Source organism: Augochlora pura, chromosome 3 (genome assembly GCF_028453695.1).
Source record: "Augochlora pura isolate Apur16 chromosome 3, APUR_v2.2.1, whole genome shotgun sequence".
Taxonomy (NCBI): Eukaryota; Metazoa; Arthropoda; class Insecta; order Hymenoptera; family Halictidae; genus Augochlora; species Augochlora pura.
The window spans coordinates 8,704,957-8,711,730 of NC_135774.1; positions in this window are offsets into that span (position 1 = coordinate 8,704,957).

Below are 6,774 nucleotides of genomic sequence, written 5' to 3' on the forward strand. Positions count from 1 at the left end.
GGAAGAGTGGGCTTAAAAGAAGAGGAAGAAGCGCGGCTGCTCCTTATCCTGCCGGGTCGGCCGTCCTTGTCTGGCCCAGTCGCCGAATAGCAGCGCGGTTATTCACAAATCCTTCGACAACGCGGCTTCCTGAGCTCCTGGGAGAGTACCCATCCGCCCTCCCCTTGCTCCAACTGTCCCTCAACCTGCTCCCTCTCTTCCACGATCCCTACCACCGGGCCGGTGGGACCGCCCTCGTAACCGTTGCCTCGGAGCATCATCCCTCTTCGAGCACGCGAAGACCCTTTTCGCAGCGGTCTTTCCCACTCTACCGACGAGCGCGGAGGCAGTTTTTTCGTTTTCGCCCTCGTCGCATGCTTGCCCCCCGCGAGGGCGGTAGCCGAGCCAGCGTACAAAGGAGGTAGCCGTCCGAAACCAGCCACCGGTGCCCGCGAGCCTCCACTCGCCTAGGCTCGCGTCCTAGAATTTTCACCGCGCCGCGTACGCTGATCCGGTGGACAGAGAGAGAGAGATATATAGAGAGAGAGATAGAGAAAGAGATAAAGAGAGGGAGTGAGAGAGAGAGAGGTCGGCCACGGTTTCTTTGAAGCCTTTGAGAAAACAGCCGAAAAGGATCGAAGGCGATCCGCTCGCCCACGCGAGCCAGCGCGGATCAAGTGGATCGATTCTCGGAAGAAGATCCGCGGGAGCGGTGATCTCTTTGTCTTTATCGGGGCCTCGCCGAGGCCAGAAAAAGTGATGCTGACGAAGGTGTGGGAGGAAGAAGCGGAGGTGGAAGGAGCGTGCAGGAACGAAAGAGCGGGGGCTACACGATGCCGCGGGGGTTCCCAGGGCACGTGGGAAATGCACAGTAGTCGATGTCAATCCCCCCACCACGGCCGGCGTCCCGGGTCCTGTCGGGCCTCGACGGACCCCACTACGGGGCCCGCCGGACCCGAGAGCCATCGCCAGCGTCCCGGGCACCGCCCAGCGAGATCTCGCGGTATCGCTTCATTGGACGATTCAATGGACTATCGCCTCCTTCGCGAGCCACCGGGATGATCGAGTGGTGGAAAAATTCCACGGGGAAAGGCCTGGCCGGCCGCGCGCGGACCGGGAAGAAACGCCGGACCCGGAGAAGACCAGTGAGCGATCGGCAACAAAGAGCACGCCGATGTACCGCTCGGAATCCGATGTAGCCACCGGGCTGCGCCGCGGCCGCGGCCGCGCCACGGCCCTCCTGGCCGTTTCGCTGAAAGATCCGAGCCGGATGAAGATGACGACGATGATCGGGGAAAATGTGTTGCGCCCCGGCCGAACGTGAACCGATCCAACGCGCGCGCGCGCGCGCTCGAGCGCGTTCCCTTCGATGATTCGACCGATAGCCCGGCTCTTCTTCTTTTTTTTCGGGTCATGCGAAAACGACCGCGTGACTAAGATGGAGGCACCGGGGCCGACTCGAAAGGATTATATACCTTCCTTTTTGACGGTTCCTTCTACGGTATTTGGGAATTGATGACGGCGATTTCGCTGCTGACGCGCCGCGCCGCGCCGCAACGTTTCGTAGGAAACGATGACTAGCGGACCGGCCCGGCCCGGTAGAATGGGATGAAAGGAGGCGTTGAAGAGTTTTTCGGGACGGGGGAAATTATCTTCTTTCAGGGGAACGGATGTGACAGGTTTCCAGACATTTTTCTAGATCGCAGGTTCCAAGCGACTTTTCTATAGGCAATTTAGGAAGCTTAGAGGTTTCCCCGCTGAAAATCGATCTTCCTCCGAAGGATATTCAGCTTTCTCCGGGACAAATTGTTCCCTTTGTAGATTATATTATTACATCCTTTTACGTATGAATGGAGAAACCGAATTCGTTTAGACCTCTCGTCATTCTTATCGTAAATTAGGGGATCTATTTAATTATTTCCGGTAAAATAGTCTTTAATATTGTTATTGTAAGATAGTCTTATAATATTGAAAGAAGGAACGATAAAAGTCATCGCCATGTAGGTCGGTTTAGTGGTAATCCTTTCGTGAATCATATTCAAATTTTGCAGTAAATGTTAATTCCTTCGTTGATAAATTCTCTATAAATCGTATTTTTCAATCACGATTCGTTTGCACCTATCGTTTTATTCGCTGCTCTGATTGTGATTAATTGGATGCCAGTTGCATTAGGATGATTTCATTATTCAGGTAACTGTTACTCTATTGCTAATCGATCACTTTTATCGCGCGCGAATGTTTCGCTTACGAGTGTAGTAAATTAAATAAATCATGTATAATCTGTGAATTAATCTTCTTGTAAAGAATATTCACGTTTCAACTGTTAACTCTTAGTGAGTTAACTAGTTACTTACTTTTAGTTAGTTAACTCTTTTGCAGATCAAAATTGGCCGTTTTTCAATTTATTCTTAACTTTAGCATAAATTTTCCCTTGACACAAGCTTTAACATATTCGTTAACAGCGTCATTAGCATATATAACTAAATCTATTGTTTTTAACTTATTAAATACATCGGATTCTCTTATAAAATGTAACAATAATGTCATAAAATAGGAGCTATCGATTATTTAAATATCATGCTATATGTTAACTTTCGAATTAATTATATTCACAAAACGAATTTGATGTCTCACACGTGTGACGCAGGTAGCAAATGTGAATATTAATTTTCTATGTGTCCGTCTTTACAACCACAGATATTTTCTAGTAAACTGACGAATAAAACATCTAAGTTTTAATGTTGCAGTGTGCGAAGAATTGGGTAAAAGCAAAAACCGAGGAGAGCGAACGCGATGAAACGATAGGAAATGCGCAGGTCCAACGAAATTGACAGGTGATAAGGCTGTTTGCGGAGGACGCATTATCGGGAACTGCGTAAACACAGATTTCGAAGATAATGTCCGAGGTGTTTTAAATACACAGAATCCGAGGAAAAGCGAGGACTAGAAATTGTACACACTCTATTGTCCATAATGCGATAGTTTAGTTCAAAACACGGACTTTTAAATCCAATGTCGCATTGATACCGATATATCGCATCCATAAAAGGTCGTTACTATATTACGAAAGTTGATGCAATTACGATATGTCGTGAGCATGCAAACTATATACAAGAATGTGGAATATTGTTTAAAAGATATGTAAAAATTGTAAAGTGGCTGCCATTTTTAAATACTTACTTTTATTGAGTGATTTAATTATTTACTTTCTCAATTTTGCTATTACTTGTAATGAGAAATAAAAACAAATAAGCTTATGTTTTCTAATCTTTTTATTTAAGGATGTAACGAAAATTTAAATGATGCTGTTTGTAGAACTCGGTAATTTATACGAATACTGAAAATATCATCGAAATCGCCTAATGCAAAATTAAGTTGCAGTTGTTGAAAGGTTTAAAAGGAGGAAGATTTATCACAGTTAAGAAAGGAGATTTTTTTATTTCTTTCTGTCATTTCAAGGTATAGTGAAATTTAAAAAAGTGTTCTGGTCATTGTTTACCAAGTTAGTCACTCTATTATCTAAAAAAGATAATTATTATTATTATATGTAGATAATTATATTATAGATAATTATTATACAGTGAGAAATACTAAATATATAGTATACTACATTATATAATACATTACAATTGTCACACTATATTCAGTAACATTAAAAATATTATTATATTGTAAAGTATAGCGTAATGTTGAGAAGGTATGCAATGTAAATTATAATATTATATTCTTTACCGCAAACTCAGATATCACAGTATCATAAACATGCTAGCAATTACTCAAACTTCGCTATCATAATTATAATAACAATAACAAAATAATAAGTTTATTTACCAAATCATGTTCTCTCGAGGTTACAGCAGATATCCGGAGGTGACTTACAGAATTATCGTATACTTCGCAGGCTAATTAATTAATAAATAAATAGTGTAAATATATAATAATTGAAATAAAACATTACAATAAATACATTGGAAATAATAGAAATAAATCGATAAATAAATAGATAAAAATAAAGGCAGATTCGAATAATAGATATGCAAATAAATAGACCAGTCATATAATATAATTAATAAATAGATCAAAGGGACATATACGTGTACAAAATTACAGATACAGTCTGTTTTCTTTCAGTCTATTTTAACACTGTATCAATAGTATTAATAGTATTATAATAGTATTAATAGTATCATAATAATGTTAATAGTATTAATAGTACTACAATAATGTTTCTATTTCCACAAACGGTTCAAAAAATATTGTTCCAACACTGATAACCATTCATCAATAACATTCTACATTTCAATAGTAGCAAGACGAGTAAACTCCAGATTTCACTTATTTATGGCAACCGATAAATTCAATTCGATTAAAACAATGTTCAATTACCTTTCGAAACAGTTAAAGATCGAACATATTTGTTACTCAGTCTACGCCGCTTCTCGCACGGTTCATAGAAAACGATTGTTTTGAAAGCGGCGTTCCGCTGCGTCGGAATCTGAACTAATTTATTACATTCTCGTCGTATAGTTAATCAATCTGAATAATAAATGGCACTCGAGATCGGTCGACGTTTTCTCAAATCTTCATGGCGGGTTGCGCAGCGATGATCCCTGGACATTGCGCAATCCTCCCGGCTCGGAAAGACACCGAACAACTTGCGTTATGCGTCGTTAGGGACGATACGCCGACGTTATTACGTAAAGTTAAAATCGGCCCGGTAACGCAGAGATTCGATTGTACGCGTTCGGCCCCGTGTTCAGGCTTTTAATGCTAAGTAGTATGGGGTCTAATGATCAGACGAGGAGAAAGGAGAATAAGAATTCGCGTTCGTTCCGCGACGCGATGGGTATCCGAGCACTTGTTGCAGAGAAAACGCGGGGAACGCGGAAATAATAAACTGATCGATCGGTTTTCACGAAACCAGGCACCTCCGGCCGCGCGTCGCGCTGGAAATATTTATTATAATGTGACGTGAAACGTTTATTGATCGTAAACCTGTTTCCGCTTTATGACATCTGTCCAATTCAATGTACCCGAACATTAGCGGCACGTATTAGCGGATTCTTGGGAACTTCGATATTATGGGGCTATTTTGCACGGTGTACACCTTTAGAAGCAGGAAATGAGAGACGCGCTCGTGGCGGGAAGTGTGTTAACACTTTACCGGCCGGTCGTTCGGCCGTAAACATTTTTATATTGTCGTAACGTTAGCGTTGAACAATATTCATTTTATCGATTTTATTTACTTTATTTCACTTATTTTATTCGTCGCGGAAGGTGTTCAATGTTTAAAAAAATTATACAACAATATTTTGGTAATATATAATATATAGCAAATTATTGGCTGCCGCGACAGTCGATTCGCAGGCGTTAGTCGAAGGGGTTAACGCTTTTCCAAACGGAATAATTATTTCGACGTTGGCCCAAATGACTCGAACTTTGTTTGAGACGTTCGACTTACAGACGTAAAATGTAAAAATCTGCGGGTTTCTTTGATAGTTTATTGGAAGTGTAAAAACTCGTGACCGAACTGTGATTTTCGTGATCTACGACTGTCAGCTTATGTCAAAGTATACTGATTTCAATGAAATATTAGGTCTACCGGAAAGTTCTGTCTATTCGCGATGATGAAAGAAAATAATAAATTTTGTACGCATTTAATAATATTTATTCTACTGTATAGTTTTGTCTTGTCCCTCTAACTTAAAATAACATCATCGAACATAACTTTCTGGTGGACGTGATATTTAGCATGCGTGTAGGTTACTAAGATCTATGAAACGCATTTTCCAATTTTCATCATAGGCTTCGAATACGAAAGTTGAAGAAACGTAATTTTTTAATCTTTCTTATCAATCAGAATACATCATTTGACCAATATAATGTAAATTCATAATGTTACAACCCCGAATAATTGAGAACTTGTATAGTACATAGATCGTCAAACATAATCATGAAAGGAATTTCAATAATTTTGCAGGTACATTTGACTTGCATAATATAATTATAAATTTAATTGAAAGATGATTTGTTAAATTTTTGATTTTTCTTAAACTTTTCATTTGAGTTTATAGATTGTAGATACGTACGTATGTAATTTGATTCGAGTCTTGGACTGTAGACTGTTAATTCGAAGAAACGATTGAATAAAATAAATTGTTGTTGCATTAGGAACAGCAGGAAGTTTAATAAGTCTGCGAGAGATGTCATTAAAATTATATTCTGAAAAATTGCTGACTGGAACTCAAAATTGTTATTAAGATCGTCAATAGTACAGTTGTGAAAATAGTCCGCCATTCGAGGATGAACATAACCTAATTATGTTAATATAAACTAATCAGAGCGTCATATAGTACTTCGTAGCCCTACGTATAATAAATAAATACATACGTAATTTCTTTCGTAATTCTTTCGCTTCAGTCAAACTATCTGTCATTACAACCCCTAATTTTTGATCATTTGTTATCACTGTTACTAATAATACTATTATTGTCATTATTATTACAGTTATTATCGTATATCATTTTCTATTGTTATTATTATTTTTAATATTATTCATCTTATAACTACTATCTGTATTATCTAATATTCATCTTAGTACTGATTATTTCCTTTTATCTGCATTCATTATTATGTTATTACTACTTTTCTTTCAATCTTTGTCTTGTGTACTTGCTATTGCCACATCCTCTGTATCAAACATTATTATTATTAAAAGTGTATATTTGAGTAATTATAATAATTGTTAATATCTGTATTATCTAATATTCATATTAGTACTGATTATTTAATTCC